Raw genomic sequence first — 17,495 nt, forward strand, 5'->3', positions numbered from 1 at the left:
GCAGCCACTGACAGAAATGGTTTTGTACTTTGCTAAGAAATTCACCAGCATCTTAGGGACAATGGCTGAGGAATAGCAGATATTGACAAAGGACAAATGAGTCAGGAAGAAGTACATGGGGGTGTGGAGGTGAGGAGCTACCCTTATCACCAGCATGATCAGAATTTTCCCTACCACGGTGCTTAGGTAAATAACTAAAAACACCGGAAACTGGAAAATTTGAAGTTGCAGGTCATTGGAAAGTCCCACAAGAATAAAGTCATTCACACTGGTTTGGTTTTCCATTCACACTTAGTGACCTGCAAAAAGAGAAAAATAAATTAAATAAACTAATTCAATAACAGGTTATGGAAATTCCATGAGATAGATGATAGATAGATAGATAGAAAACCCAGGTGAGATTTTGAAAGCCAAGTGGACTAAGATGCACAAATTCTCATTTCTATTTTGACACTGTACCTTGGATAAAAATAAAGTAGATCCTATTCCATGTAGATTTACACAAGTATTTTCTTTAGTTACACAGATGTCAATACCTTGTCCAATTAGTTCTCAAACATTTCTCATGCTGTGAGCCATAAAAAAGAGATCTGCTTTTAGAAACCTGCTGTACAACTCTTTCTTCTAAAGCAGATCCTGTATCATCCTTCTATGCTCTGTGTTGGGTTATGGGGTGGACAAAAAGTATTAAGAAGGTAAGTTGAAAACAGCCATCCAATCAGCACTGTCTTTGGTCAGATAACTTTGTAAAAGTGGCATAGTGAATATCTGTGTCTAGTGTGTGTCAGGGATTCGTATCAGTAGGTCTCATTAACTCCCATGTTAGTCGAGCTTCTCCCCAGCACAGGTACCATGGCTTGAGTGGAATTATCCCAGCAGCAAACTGGACTGAGCAGTGGTGAATTAAGCCTAATATGTGACAGGCTTGCAAACCAAGGATGTTTTTCACTAGTTTCCATCCCTGGATGTTAAACATGGGACAGGAAAATAAAGAGGAGTTCTCTCTTTCTAGCATAACCTTATAGGCCAAGATTTTCCATAGTGGGCGGTGATTTTGATTTTCTCAATTTTTGGATGTTTGACTTGACAAAACATGAAGGGGCATGATTTTCAGAAATTGCTGGGCATCCTGGTCTAAAAACCACACATTATTAAGGGGTCTAAATCCTGAGGCAGCCAAAATCTTCCCCATCAGCAATGCAGTTTCATCAGACCTAATTCTGACACTTATTTGACCTGTCTGTACATATTCTGCCCTCAATCAAAGAGGTGAAGCACTGGAATGGGTTACCTAGGGAGGTGGAGGAATCTCCATCCTTAGAGGTTTTTAAGGTCCGGCTTGACAAAGCCGTGGCTGGGATGGTTTAGTTGGGGTTGGTCCTGCTTTGAGCAGGGGGTTGGACTAGTTGACCTCCTGAAGTCACTTTCAATTCTCATCTTCTCTGAGTCAATGAAATCTGTGTAACCCCACTGACTTCAAAAATCAATCCCAGTGCAAATGAGTAGACATTTTGGTTGATGACACACATGAAGGAGAAGAAGCTATCTCAAATGCCTGTAGTGTCACTGTCTCTCAGTCTCATTTTGCTGAGGAGAAGTGATGTGAGCTGAAGGAAGGAATTGGTTGAATAGTAGATGTCATTGGTACATAAGCAAATGGCAGAATACAACAGCACTTCTCAGACCATTTCACTGAACTAGATCTCCATGGACAGACCCCTGCACCCATTTGAGTCCTAGTGAAATAAATGGGGCTTTTCACAGGCATAGGAGTCCATTTGAACAGATCCAATTGCAGAACCAGGGCCAACATCCTTTGTTCTGTGACCAGCTATGAATGCCGGTCAAAGCGCTCTTTCTGTTTGAATGATTGATTATGAAATCCTCAACACACACATGTTACTAACAAGAGCAATCATGGGTTCTTCTACTGCAGCCATTGTCTTCCCTTGCATTCCCCAGTTGATACCATTTCTCATCCTTTTCTAATTTTGCCTGTAAGCTCTTCAGGACAGGGCCTTTACCTTTTGAATAGTCTCCAAAGCCATATTGATGACACGACACAAATATGTCAGGTTTTAAACTTGAGTGCCCACACTTAGGCACTGAAATTTGCATTTAGGTAGTTCAGTAATTCTCCTGATGCTCAATGATGCAGACCACACACAAATCCCAACTGATGTCAACGGAAGCTCAAAGGCTCAGTGTCTCCGATAAGAAGGCAACTTATCCGAGTTGACGGTGTGTTGCTTTTGTGTAAAAAATTATTATTTCCATTGAGAATGTTCCATTTTTTCAGTGAAAATCCAACCCTTAAAACAATTATCCAAAGTATCTGTTTCAAAAGCCCAAAGATGGTTTTCATTCATCTTTTCAAACACAGAAAACAATTATCACAACAAAAGGATTTAAAAAAAATAAAAATAAAAGGATCAGTTGTGGGTAGAAATGTTTTGTTTTCAGTTTTCCAAAGCTAAACATTTTTCAGTGTTTGATTTTGGCTTTCAGGCAAAATAATAATAAAAATTAAAAATTAAAACAAACAAACACAAAACAGAAAAAAAAAAAGTAAACCATCAAATCCTCAACATTTTTTCCCTTGAAAAACGGCTGGCAATTTTTGACCAGCTCTGACTATTACTACTAGTGTTGATGGTGGCAATCTGATAATTGGCTGTTTTAAATATGCTTTTTGACTTGTCCTAGGATAGAGACTTTCAGGGAAGAAGGCATAAATCCTTGTGCTATTAAATTTCCAGTGGCTTCGACAGAGGTAAATTTGACCCTGTGTTTTCACATGAAGCTGCTTTCTTCTAAAGTGCTTTCAGATCTGAGGATGGCAAGTTCTAGATGTGATCTACTGTTCTTTGTCTAGCTTCTTCCTGATTCTATACTGTCTCACACATTGTGTAGTGACCCACACTTATATAATCTGTGTATAAAAGACAACCAAACCTGAATGTTACCATTTTCCATCCACTTTGTCCCGAGTATGCACAGGTACAAAATCTGATATGTGGCAGAAGCTCCAAGGCAGGGCAGACCTAGTGATTCAGATTCTCAGTTCAAAGGAACTGCGCCAGTTTATGCTAGTGTAAGGACCAGCCCAGTATAGTTACTAAAATACATGGTATGAAAAATGTCTACTCACCAAAAGAAGTTGATTCTCTCTTCATGATTTCTCTAGACTTGTTATCACACTTCTGTGAAGCCATCCTTGTGTCCTCACTATGGGTGACTAGTACTTCAAAGCCTGAGTGAATTGGTTAGCAGAAAGCTAACTTTCCTACAAAGTGATAAAAATCAACCAAGGCTTTTGTGTTTTGGCTACTTTTTCTCAACCAAACCGAATCAAATAGACAGGCAGTGAAATCACCCGACTTATGACCTGATCCAAAGTGTCCTATAGAAGTTTGTTCTAGTTTTCTTGGCTGTGCGGCATCTATAGGATAATGTTTCCATTGCTATGTGATGATATAAGATAACTTGTTTATATTTTATGGCTTCTAGTCTTTGGCCTTTAATTTTCCCGAAAATTATGCAAATTTGCATGCATTTTCAAGATGCCCGCTTTGGACTTCAGTTCCTCCTCCTGCTATCTTATGAGTCTTCAATTAATTATTATTATTATTCCATAACCCCAGGGCTCACCCTCAAGTTCAGGATCATTTCCTATCTGCCTTCCTACTGCTGGACACTGTCCTTGCTGTGCGTAGCCACACACCACAGTGAGAAGTGTGAACACAGCCAGCCTTTCACTGTGGCGTGTAGCTACATGTGTAGTGCCTGTACTCTACACGCTGCTGTAATTTTAGACATAGCCTGATATACTGGACCTGCATTAGAAAGCTTCTCTCCACCTGCCCCAATAAACAAAGGAAGAAAACGTTATTACTCCATTTTACCTACATGGAACTCCAATACACAGAGAGAGCAATTTCAGCAGAAGACCAACTTTCCCCCGGAGGCCAAGGTATCTCTCCGAATGAGAAGGCCTTTGCCAATAAATCCAAGGATTTCTGAGCAAGTATCTTCAGGCTTCTGCCTCACCTGGCTCTAATGGGTTCTATTATACAAAGTGGCCATTTTTTTATTCAAACATTAATTTAACACCTCTGGATTGGCTTTGCAATCCCGGCTGGTTCCTGAGAAGGGGTGAGGTGGGCTGCAGATCCCGCTTGTTCCCACAGGGAGATATAGATTCTCAGCATTTCTCAGGAGAAGATGCAGCATTTGCAGATACAGTTTCTTTTGAAAAAAGAGCATACATATATAGACATAACAGACAAAAGAAGAGTAAATTATGAGCTAACTACTCACCTATGTTCCAAAAAGAGATCGTGGACCTTCAGAATTTTAATGTATACTCCCAAACATAGATGGATAAAGAGACAGATTGATATTGACACCCTTACTGAAGTTGAACAGTGCTTCGCTCAGGGTGCCACTGACGTTAATGGAGTTATTCTGGGAGTAAAGTACTAGCTGAAATGAATTTGTTATCACAGAATAGCCCTGAAAGCTAAATCTCTCTCTCTATATATCCTCATACACATCTATCTATCTATCTATCAAATCATAGAAGATGAGGGTTGGAAGGGACCTCAGGAGCTCATCTAGTCCAACCCCCTTCTCGAAGCAGGACCAATCCTGACTAAATCTATCTATCTATATAGTTAATATCTCACTCTCCTTCCCTCTCTCTGTCTCCTTCTCTTTTTCCTTCTTTCTGTGTCTCACAAATACAATAGGTAAGAGCAACAGCTACACTTTACCCTGAAAAGTCAGCTCCCGCAAGGTGAGCAGGGCTATACATGGGTGTTGATATAATTTATATAGTTCAGTTCCCTACCCATCTCCTTTTGAAAACTAAAATCCTTGATTCTTCTGACTCTAAGAGCAAGAGTTAATTACTGCTGGGGAGGTTGAATACTTTCCAGTTTCCTCTGGGACAAGTTTCTCTTGTGTAGAAAGATAACAGTGTTCTGGGTCAGTAATGACTGAGTGTTTTGTAATGGATAATAAGACCGATGCAGAAAGCTCTGTATGCTTTGATCTATTTTATTTATTGATTCATTTATAGATACTGCACTAGATCTTCAGGTAATGTAAATCACTGCTCTTACTGTGAAATCAGTGGCACTACATTGGATTACACCCGCTGAGTCATTGACCCATTGCTTCTATTAAAAACGATACATTATCCCAGTGAATCTGCTCTGGGTGTTGGACAGAGATTGTGAGGCACAGCAGTGCTATCATGTCTATTTACAGATGGAGATTTGACCGTCATGGCGGTTAGTCAGCTGAACATGAGCTCCCAATGTGATGCTCTTGCCAGAAGAGCTATGGTGCCCCGGTCTGCATAAAGAGAGGAATCCGGGGTAGGAGGAAGAGGTTATTTTACCTCTATATTTGATACCAGTCTGACCACTGCTGGGATACTGTGTCCAGTTCTGATGCCCACAATTCAAGAAGGATGTAAATAAATCTAGAGCACGCTGAGAGCAGAGCTATGATCATGATTAAAGGATTAGAAAACACGGCTTATAGTGAATGACTCAAGGAACTTAATCTATTCATTTTAACAAAGAGAATGTTCAGGGGTGACTTGATTACGGTCTATAAGTACCTCCATGGGAACAAATATTTAATAATGGCTGTGACACCTCCAAAGCAGGTCCCACATCTTGCCAAGTCTGTAGGTGTTAGCTGAGCACTGACAAATTCATAGCTGGACACCAGACCAGCTCACCTGTGTGTTAATATTGTTCAAGCTAGGTGTTAGACTTATAAAGACTTTATAAAATGCTTGTAAGTTGCTGCCTGTATTAATCTTACTTGAAATCTCCGTATCTAATGTTATAAGGAAATATGTAAGTTTTGCTTTAGAATCATAGAAGATGAGGGTTGGAAGGGACCTCAGGAGGTCATCTAGTCCAACCCCCTGCTCAAAGCAGGCCAAACCCAATTAAATCATACCAGCCAGGGCTTTGTCAAGCCAGGCATCAAAAACCTCAAAGGATGGAGATTCCACCACTTCCCTTTATAATTGTAAGAAGGGCTGCTTGGAACTTGTACATCTAGGAAGGAAGAATGGTTCCCCAGCCCATCAAGAAGGATGATCAAGACTAAATGGGCCATTGTAGGAAAAAGATTTGCTGATTGCCCCATGCACCCATGAACAAGTTATTTGCAGGAACTCTTGTCCCATTGCTTTGACCTCTGCGGGGAGGACATATAAAGTAGAAATAGTTATATCTTTGCTGTTTGTATTCTTAGAAGGGCTGGAGCTAAGTAACAAAAAACACAGATCCCCAGGTTATCGGGTTAGCCCAAAAAGACATTCAGTGGACAGATAACTACAACTCTGTCACCTTTTGGAACCATAGACTGTAACTCATTCTTGCTTATATGTTGCCTGCTTTAACTTGTAAATAACTCATTTCTTTTTCCTCACTAATAAATCCTCAGTTAGTTTAACATAGGATTGGCTACCAGCGTTGTCTTTGCCATGAGATCTGAGGTACAAATTAATCTGGGGTAAGTGACTGGTATCTTGGTATGTGAAGCAACCAGAATATTTTGTGATTTTTGGTGTAAGTGACCATTTCCAATGAAATCCATCTTGCCTGGGTGGCAAGATTGACTGGAGATCCCAAGGGACCTGTCTGTGACTCCATGGCAAAACTCTTACAGTGATTGAGGAGTTCACATTTTTTACTATGTTGGTGAAATATAATTATAGAACACACCACCAATTTGTGGGGGTGTGCCATGCTTTTTGACAGTCTGCCCTGAGCCTGACACACCGGGTCGGGAACCATTCCTACAGTGTGCCAATGGGCTCTTCAAGATCTAACACGATCCAATGGCTGGAGGTTGAAGCTAGACGAATTCAGACTGGAAATAGCACATAATGTTTTAACAATGAGAATAATTAATCATTGAAACAATTTAGCAAGTGTTGTGGTGGATTTTCCATCACTGACAATTGTTAAACCAAGGTAGGAAGTTTGTCTAAAAGATCTGCTCTGTGAATTATTTTAGAGATGTTCTATGTCTTGTGTTATATGCGATATTGGACTAGATGGTGACAAGGTACCTTCTGACCTTGGAATCTATGAATCTGAGCCACAGAGATGCTCAATGACTTGTGTAAGATCACATAGGATGTCTGTCACAGAACAGGGACCTGAAATCTGAGCTTCCTAAATCACAGGCCAGTGATTTCACCAACAGCTCACTCTTCCTTGGCTTCTTTGGGATGATTTAGTTGGGGTTGGTCCTGCTTTGACTAGATGCTTTGACTAGATTAGTTTGGACTAGATGACCTCCTGAGGTCCCTTCCAACCTTCATCTTCTATGATTCTCTCCATGGCAGATTTCAGTCGCTACCTTAAATAATTTTCTCATTACCTTGCAAGTAAAATGAGTTAGATCCTGATTGAGATCTCTGCTTCATGGTAAACAGAAACTAAGTCTTAAAACTACCATGCTTTAAATCCTATGTGTGGTTATTCCATAATTGCCCCTTTCAGTTCTTCTTGCACTATCTTCTGAAGCATCTGATGCTGACCACAGTTGGAGATAGGATACTGGATTTGATTAGGGTGACCAGGTAGCAAATGCAAAAAATCAGGACAAGGAGTAGGGGGTAATAGGCACCTATATAAGAAAAAGCCCTGAATATTGGGGCTGTCCCTATAAAATTGGGATATCTGGTCACCCTAGATTAGATGGACCACAGATCCGGCCCAGCTTGGTAGGCCCAGACCCACAAAGGCCTGGATTCACAAAGAAACTTAGGTCATGACTATTTAAGTGATTATCCAAAGTAGGACAGCTTCAATAGGAGAGACTGAGAGAAGTGACGCTACATTAAAGTGCACTAGGAACTTTTAGTTCACACCAGCAGAATCTGCATGGACCCATTAATGTGCAACACATTAGTGCACTTTAGACATCATACAGCCACAGTCTGCATTACTGCCTTGTGTAGACAAGCTCTAAGAGTAGACTCCGACCAACAACATTGTATAGAATATGGGTAAGATTTTCAGAGCCACTCTTGGGATTTGGAAGTCCATTACCCAATAATTAACCCACAACCCCAGAGTAAGAAACATATGGTCTTTTCAACATTTCCCCCAGAACTGTTTTCATGGCTTTGTTTTTCAGACTGTAGATGATAAGGCTCAACATGGGGTTCTAAATTGCTGTACAGGATGGAGACCATTGTGTCCAGAGATTATGAGGAGGCTGATCTGGATCTCACATACTGCAAGAAATCTGTCCCTTAGCATAAAATAACCACAATGAGGTGGGAGCTGCAGGTGGAGAAGGCTTTATGCTCATCCTCCAGAGCATGTCCTCAGGATGGTGGAGATGATGGAAGGAGATCAGTCTAAATATCACAACAAAGCAAAGAAGTACCACTTTACTGGTGAATGTCTCACTGCAGGATAAGACCGTTCGTGAAGGGAATTGAAATGGCTAAGGATTATATAAACACTGCTCGAACGTGCAGGAATGAAATGAGGAAGGCCAAAGCACAATTGGAGTTGCAGCTAGCAAGGGACGTGAAGGGGAACAAAAAGGGTTTCTACAGGCATGTTGCCAACAAGAGGAAGATTCGGGAAAGTGTAGGCCCCTTAAAGAAAGAGGGAGGCGACCTAGTGACGGAGGATGTGGAGAAAGCTGAGGTACTCAATGCCTTTTTTGCCTCTGTCTTCACAGACAAGATCAGCTCCCAGACTGCTGTACTGGGTGGCACAGAATGGGAAGGAGGCAAACATCCCATGGTGCTGAAGGAACGGGTCCAAGACTATTTAGAAGGATTGGACATTCACAAGTCCATGGGGCCGGATGCAATGCACCCGAGGGTGCTGAGGGAGTTGGCTGAGGTGATTTCAGAGCCATTGGCTATTATCTTTGAAAGCTCGTGGCAACAGGGGGAGGTCCCTGAGGACTGGAAAAAAGCAAATATAGTGCCCATCTTCAAAAAAGGGAGGAAAGAGGATCCGGGGAACTACAGACCGGTCAGCCTCACCTCAATCCCTGGAAAGATCATGGAGCAGGTCCTTAAGGAATCCATTTTAAGGCACTTGGAAGAGAGGAAGGTGATCAGGAACAGTCAACACGGATTCACCAAGGGAAAGTCATGCCTGACCAACCTGATTGCTTTCTATGATGAGGTGACTGGCTCTGTGGATGTGGGGAAGGCGGTGGATGTGATATACCTTGACTTTAGCAAAGCTTTTGATACGGTTTCTCACAGTATTCTTATCAGCAAGTTAAAGAAGTATGGGTTGGATGAATGGACTATAAAATGGATAGTGAACTGGCTAGAGCATAGGGCTCAACGAGTAGTGATCAATGGCTCCATGTCTAGCTGGCAACCGGTCACAAGCGGAGTTCCCCAGGGGTCGGTCCTGGGGCCGGTTTTGTTCAACATCTTTATTAATGATCTGGAGGATGGGGTAGATTGCACCCTCAGCAAGTTTGCGGACGACACTAAGCTGGGGGGAGTGGTAGATACCCTGCAAGGTAGGGATAGGATACAGAGTGACCTAAACAAACTGGAGGATTGGGCCAAAAGAAATCTAATGAGGTTCAACAAAGAAAAGTGCAGAGTCCTCCACTTAGGAAGGAAGAATCCCATGCACAGCTATAGACTGGGGACCGACGAGCTGGGCAGCAGCTCTGCAGAAAAGGACCTTGGGGTAACCGTGGATAAAAAGCTGGATATGAGTCAGCAGTGTGCCCTGGTTGTCAAGAAGGCTAATGGCATATTGGGCTGCATTAGGAGGGGAATTGCCAACAGGTCACGGGAAGTGATTATTCCCCTCTATTCGGCATTGGTGAGGCCGCTTTTAGAATATTGTGTCCAGTTTTGGGCCCCCCACTACAAAAAGGATGTGGACAAGTTGGAGAGAGTACAGTAGAGAGCAACCAAAATGATTAGGGGGCTGGAGCACAGGACTTATGAGGAGAGGCTAAGGGAACTGCGCTTGTTTAGTTTGCAAAAGAGAAGAATGAGGGGGGATTTGATAGCAGCCTTTAACTACCTGAAAGGGAGTTCCAGGGAGGATGTGGCTAGACTGTTCTCAGTGGAGGCAGATGACAGAACAAGGAGCAACGGTCTCAAGTTACAGGGGGAGGTCTAGGTTGGACATTAGGAAAAAGTTTTTTACTAGGAGGGTGGTGAAGCACTGGAATGGGTTACCTAGGGAGGTGGTGGAATCTCCATCCTTAGAGGTTTTTAAGCTGAGGCTTGACAAAGCCCTGGCTGGGATGATATAGCCGAGGTTAGCCCTGGTTTGAGCAGGGGGTTGGACTAGATGACCTCCTGAGGTCCCTTCCAACTCTAATATTCTATGATTCTATGATTCTATATTTTACCAGACTCTGACACACTTTGAGACCTCAACAAAGTGTTTTCCGTCTTCTACACCCTCCTGACTCCTCTGGTCAATCTTCTCATCTACAGCCTGAGAAACCAGGAGGTCAATCAATCAAAGGATGAGAAAGGTCATCAATCAAAGGATGGTGCTCAAAAGACTGAAGAAGGAGTGATTGATGTGGGAACGAATCCACCTGGCTTAACTAAGACTGGAGATAGCATCTAGGCCATCCCTAGCTCATACCAGTTGGGGCTTCCATGGGGAATGTGAGGACATACTAAGTTTTGGGATGGCTGCATTTCCCATTAAATATTAGAGCCCCTATTTTGCTACTGCCCTCGCTGCACACATAATTATGATTTGCTCGACACTCTGCACAGTGAAATTCAAGATTCCCATACATGTTTCATCCACTCTTCTGCTCTAACTGAATTGGGAAAACACATTCTGCATAGGTCTGGCTTTAGATTCCTGTGGGAGGGTTTGGCTTGTTACAAACTTTCGTCTCTCCTTGGTGTCCTGGATTCTTAAATGCTCCCTAGGGAGACTGTATTTTTTGTAGTGTCTGTTCTCTCACAAAGATTGGAAGATTTAAAAGACCCAAAATAGATTCCTAGCTATCAATCAATCAGTAATCAATAAATAAATTTACCATCTTGCTAATAGCCATTGATGGACCTATCCTCCATAAACCAGTCTTATTCCTTTTTTTAATTCTGTTATACTTTTGGCCTTCACATCATCCCCTGGCAACAAGTTTTGTGTGCATTGTGTGTGTGGTATGATGCAGTGCTTCCTCATGTTTGTTTCAAACCTGCTGCCTATTAATTTCATCAGGTGATCCCCCTCATTCTTGTGTTATGTGAAGGCGTAAATTGCACTTCCTCATTCACTTGCTCCCTACCATGTGTCACAGATCCACGGGATCAGTGCTATGCCCCCAACTTTGGAACAGTCTCTAGGAAGAATTAGTTGGGGTTGGTCCTGCTTTGAGTAGGGGTTTTGGACTAGATGACCTCCTGAGGTCCCTTCCAACCCCCATCGTCTATGATTCTGTGATCTTTTTAGAACAACAAAAAGTCATTGTTAAGTAAAAAGTTGTAAATTGAAGAAAATGCTATTCAATTATGTATTTGAAAAATGCCAGGATCTGTTATCCTGAAGCACGTTGGGTAAAATTATCAAAGTCCCTAAATGATTTAGATGCAGAAACCTCTTTGACTTTCAGTGAATCATAGATTTTTAAGGTCTGACTTTGCTTTTGAAAAGGGAACGTTGGCTCCTAAGTGTGACCCCTCCCGTGCCTAGGGTAGCCACCTGAAAATGCCAAGGTCAGGATAGGCTGCAAACAGAGAGCAGGTTCTCCCAGCACTGAAACCAGACTTCCCAACCAGTCACAAACTATGCTTCTGAATCCCCACAGAAGCCAGTACACAAATACACACAGACCCCTTTATGGCATTTCAGTTTCTGGCTCCCAATTAGCCACTGGGTCCAGTAAACAGACCAGTTATTTAAACTCTGTGCTCTTTACTACAAAGGTTCCCTCTGACCCCAAAGGGTCAGCCACAGCACCAGAGCAATATAAGTTTGGATCTTATCCAGAATCCCATGCTGCCAGCCAGTCCTTTAGTAACTAAAACTAAAGGTTTATTGTAAAAAGAAAGAAATAAACCATGAGAGAAATGTTAAAGGATTAGAGCAATCAGATACATACAGATGATTAAAAGTCCATATACATCAGGTTTCTAGAAGAATTGTGGAGTTGCAGACTTGTATGGTTCCTCTGATATACATCCAGTAACTGGATGTGTCTCAGTCCTTTGTTCACAGCTTCAGTTGCAGATGACTTGATTCAGCGGTAGATAGGTGTTTGAAGCTGAGTCCCGTCTGAAAGACTGGTGACTGAAGACAAAATGGATTCCCAAGGCCTCTGCCTTATATATTCCCAAGGCCTCTGCCCCTGGCCCTGGCCATGTGTTTTGTAGAGTTTTACAGTAACTAAAATGGAGTCCAGAGCAACATGGGCCAGTCCTGGTGCCTCATCAGACATGCTGCTCGTGGAATTTCACAGGAACCAAAATGGAATCCAGAGTCACATGGGCAAATCCTGGTGACTTATCAGGTATATCCCTGGCTTCTCCCCCTGAGCCCCTTGCACTTGGGGATGTCTTACTGGGCCATTAAGCAGGCTATTGTCCTGCCGCCATCCTGTCTGGGGTGTTGCCCAGGCAGCACAATTTGAAATACAGATATCTCAAATATATCTATAACTTCCATTCCACATATCACACAAGAACATAAGTATTATCATCTGACTTAGCACATTATAACCTTTCTAACAGTACCTGACATGGCATATCTCACATGGATTATTATGATTTTGACATATCGATGTTAACCCATATGTTAAATGCTGCCTCCCCATCTAACCAACATGACACTAAGTAACTTAAAGGCTTTGCAAATTCTTCTCATTGAGTAGTGCTTTGTGCCTTAGGACTTCCATTCAAATTAAAATACAGGATCTAATTCAAGGCATGACAGTAGAGGGAGCCACTAAGCAGCTGCGACCACAGTATAATTCGGTTCAACGTCCTAGGGCCAGACAGGTACCAAAAAGTGATTGTTCTGGTTTCCTGGCAGGGGCTGAATGTTATCTGCTAGCAGCGATGTCTTGTGATTATTATTTATCAATATGTAAACCCCTCTATTATGCAACCCTCATGAATGGGTGTCACCTAAGTGCCTTTCTGCTCTTGCTATTACTGTAGTAACCTCGCTGATGTAACAGATAACTTTCTATGGCCATCAAATTTAAATTTTCACTCTGGTCCAGCTCCAGAAAGGGACTTAGGAGCCAAAACACCCGCTTGACGCCTACATTTTCACTGTAAAAGGCTCCTGGGTACCTGAATTTCTGCCTCTGGACATGCGTGCTGCTGCCTTAGGGACCTGACTCAATAGGCCTGCTCTGAGCACACCTAACTCCACACACAATGGGATTGTGGAAGGAGCAGGAAGGAGATTCTCTCATAGCCTTTTGCCTGGCAGTGAGGCCGCTCACCGAGGCTGGGGAGATCCCAGTTCAATTTCCCTCATGCTTGTTGAGAAGAGATTTGAACAGGAGCTGGCTTTTCTGGATCTCATTAGTGGGTGCCTATCTGTCCCCACCCATCATACAGGGAAGGTGGGTGTCTAACCCAGCCATCGTGGATTCCACTGGGTGACTCAGGGCCTAAAAATTGTCAATGAGCATTGCAACCCCTAAGTCGCTTTATGGATCTGGGCCTAAATCTCTTGCTTTACTCTAGGTTAGCATTGCAGCCAGTGATATTATGGGAAAAAGTGTTGCCGAGTGGACTTGTCTACCAAAAATACAATGTGGTCCTAAGGCAGAGACGTGGTGGTGACATCTGAGGCTGGATAAGGCAAACCAGACATTGAGTACAATGGACAAGTTCACTGTAAATGTATTACTCAGTTCAAGTGGAATTGACCCGACTTCTTCTTAGCATATGCGCATCAGGTAGCACGTCACCCAGGATTCATCAACGAATTTGGTCCCCTGGTTGGGTCATTAGCGTCCCGGCCTGGTTGAGTACCACATCCTAAGGCCCATCGCCATCGTGCTTTCATGTCCTCTCACTCATAGGCAGCTGGGTGGATTTGGTAGCTTCCTGGAGCATCGGTATTCAGTTGGATAATGTCCAAGAAGCATGCAGAACTGCTGCAGTTGCAGTGATGGTGAAAACATTAATGTATAGGGGTTGGTCAAACTAATTTCCATCTGTGTCTCAGTCCTTCCTTCATGTCAGACATTGTTTGATGGAAAACTGGGATTTTGTCTCATCAAAAACGTCCATGGAAAGTGGCTACTTACTTTCTTTTACTTTCGTGGGCTGATTAATTGTCAGAAGCCCTATCAACCCCTCTTTGGGGAACTTTTTTTCCAGTCTACCCAGCTCTAGCATTAGCTCATTAAACACTGATGAGATGCTCCAGGATTGGCCTTTTGGAGCCTGAACATCTGATACGTCACACAATCATACACTGAACTAATAAGTGAAGGGAGAAGAGCTTGTTTTCACAACAAAACTCATTGCAGAGGGTTCAACGGAGCATCAAAATGCCACCTGGATACTACACCTCCATGCATGCAATTAGCGGTGGAATACGGCCTTGAGCTTCGTTCCCTTTTACACAGAGGTCACTTCAAACGACTATTGAGTGTCAAGGGAAATTAAAGTAGGAGCAAGTCATATTTATGGCACAAAGAGACCTTTGTGTAAATGAGAATCTGGCCCCTTATGCACTGGCTGCATCTCTCATCTTCTTGTCTTGGTGTTTTGCACAATTCATACCTGAAATGTCCATCTGTTTGTCTCTTGTTTCTCTTCATATCATATCACCTAACAAGAAAAGTTCACCTGCATCTGCCACCTGCCTTAAGACCAGGAGACCTGCCTTCTGTTGCTGCCTCTGCCAATGATCTGCTGGGTATCCTCGGGCAAGTCACTGCTCTGTCCTGTGCCTCAGTTTCCCCATCTGCAAACTGGCACTATTGGGATGTAACATTTATGAAAATTTACGGAATAAAATTGTTGTACACTGCATAAGTACAACAAGTAAAGTGATGTATGTTTGTTTCTCAGTCGCTTGCGTTCTTGACACATACAGGGCATGGCAAAGAGGGAGATTTCCCAGGGGGACTACAATGGCATCTCATGTTTTAATCAGCGTCATCGGGTTAATTCTCCGTGTGATCAATTTAAAAGTGAGCACTATCAGCAGTCTGGAAGGAGACCCAGATAGCAGCAAGAGACCGTGTGACGCTGCTTTCCCTATAAACCCTGCAAGAATCCACAGCAGGAAGCACTGAGGTTCTGTGTAAGACATGCAGAAGCCTGAATCAAGCAAGAAAGCAAAAGTGGCCCAGCCTGGCAGCAAAAACAAGGTGTCTTTGCTGACAGAGTGAATGTGTGAGACAGAGAGGACAGCGGGTGCCCTGGAGAGCTCACCATTGTAGGCTGAGGATTAAAGGTAAATCTGATCACTCTTGGGTCAAGTCCTGGGGATTTGAATTAGGAAGGTGTCCCGTTGGGAAGCAGAGCAGCCAGATCTGTCTCTCAGGCACAGATTTTAACTGCGCATTTACTGCTCTGTAGCGCTTCCTACTCCCTCCTTGAGACAGCTCATCACTGTGGCGTCACGGCTGCTGGAACGCACAGATTTCCTCTGCAGTTCCCCCCCATCCCCAACAGATTCAGCCATGTCAGCTGGGCTGCAGGGTGGAGCAGTCAGGGCAGAATTGTCCTGATCTTCAGTTTCCGTATCCCGCCCCTTAGACCTGCCTGGTCTTGCCCTCTAACATCTCATTGGTGATTGTCCCTCCTGTCCCAGCTCTTTCACACCCATGGGCCCCAGGTTTTCCAAATGGAGGAGTGGAGATTTTTTGTCCTCTCCTGGGTCCAGTCCTGTAAGGTCAGGGTGGTTTCCTGATGCCTAGAAACTCGCCTGAAGTTCCCTTGTGCATGGGGCAGTTTCCCAGCTCCCCTGCTGCGCTGCTGATCACTGTCACTGCCTTATTGCAGCGACTAGCCTGAGGAGGCGGCACTTATCTCCTGCTCTGGTGCAGCTCCTATTCTATTCCACACTCAGCCCCGCAGCGTCTGTGTGCCTTCCAGTAGTTCCCAACTGCACATGGTCGTAGGCCATTTATTCTCTCCGCCTTTCCCCAGAGTGTTATACTTACAAAATAAACAGTAGGATCTTATTCAGGGGGACAAAGCAACATGCCATGTTTATTGTGAATACAAAAATTTCAAAAAGCAATTGCCTGCACACTTTCTCACACACACACACAAAGTTCCACAGAGATGGAGTATAGTTACCAGCTGCAGTTGCTCGTGTTAGTCCACTGGCCAGGTGGCTAAGACACATGGAAGGGAGCAGGGAGGGACACACGTGTGCAGAGCAATGTCCTGATTTTTTCTTTTTTTTAATTTGGTTGGTTGTGTTAGAAATAATCAAATAGGTTGTCCTGGGGGTGGACTGGGGAGACGGAACCCTTTACTGCCTGCTCGTTCCACCTTGACACTGCGAGTGAGCAAGGAGGGGGTTAATTTACAATTCTTTTATCCATAACAGTATGTAAATGTATACATTTCCAGCAACTCCCCATAGACCCTTATTTGGTTACATTGATACCTATACAACGAATATTAACAACTACATGATGAATACAGTTATACCCATCCCTGTTTGTTGTTTACAGGATTATTGCACAGTCAGGCACATTACCTTGAAACTTACTAACATTCTTTAAACTATGCTGTATACAAGGGAGGGAAAGAAGATAATGCTGTATTCCCACCAAAGACCTTGAACCGAAAGGAGAATAGTTATTTGTTAGTCTCATTCCTTGCGCAAAAGGCTAGGAAGGGAGGGAAAGAAGAGAGATAACAGACTTTAGCTAAAATTCACACTAATTAACAGAAACAAGATTTGCCCTTTCCTTGACCCCGTTCCCTGCAATTTAAGCTTGGTCACTTATCCAGCTTTTAACTCTTTACTCTCCTACACAGCCGAATACGCCGTTAGCCTTCTTGGCAATAAACACACAATGTTGATCCATATCCAGCTTCTTGTCCACTGTAGCCCCCAACTCCTTTTCTGCAGAACTGCTGCCTTGCCCGTCAGGCCCCAGTCTGTAGCAGTAGTTTCAAAGCCAATTAAGAGCAGGAGGGTTGCTGGTTTCAGAAGTGGTGGGTGATTTTGCATGCAGTCCCTGGTTTTCATAGTGTGTGGAGCTTCCGCGCTTGCACAGCCAGACCTGTTCACGGAAGACAGCCGTGCTCAAATCACTAGTAACATCTGAAATGAAGGCAGAGGAGTGGCACCACTGTAGCTCTCCTGCTGTGGTTAAACCAGAACTGCCCTGGTGCAGGGATGCTATCGATCTTGAGATAAAGGCGCTTAGTTGAGTGTGAGCCCAGAAGCACACAATGCCAACTGGCCAGGGTACCACTGTGGGTACGCACACCTGGGGTCACCGAATGGTCTCGCAGGCAAGCCAGCACCAGGCTG

The 17,495-nt window shown here is 43.5% G+C and overlaps 1 pseudogene; it reads right to left on the minus strand.

Moving 5' to 3' along the window:
- LOC137142145 (olfactory receptor 5V1-like) overlaps window positions 1-285 on the minus strand; it is a 939-nt pseudogene extending 654 nt beyond the window's left edge.
- Between the last annotated feature and the right edge of the window lie 17,210 nt (window positions 286-17,495).

Source organism: Emydura macquarii, unplaced genomic scaffold, assembly GCF_026122565.2.
Source record: "Emydura macquarii macquarii isolate MOO-44397 ecotype Brisbane River unplaced genomic scaffold, CSIRO-AGI_Emac_v2 contig_3176, whole genome shotgun sequence".
Taxonomy (NCBI): domain Eukaryota; kingdom Metazoa; phylum Chordata; order Testudines; family Chelidae; genus Emydura; species Emydura macquarii.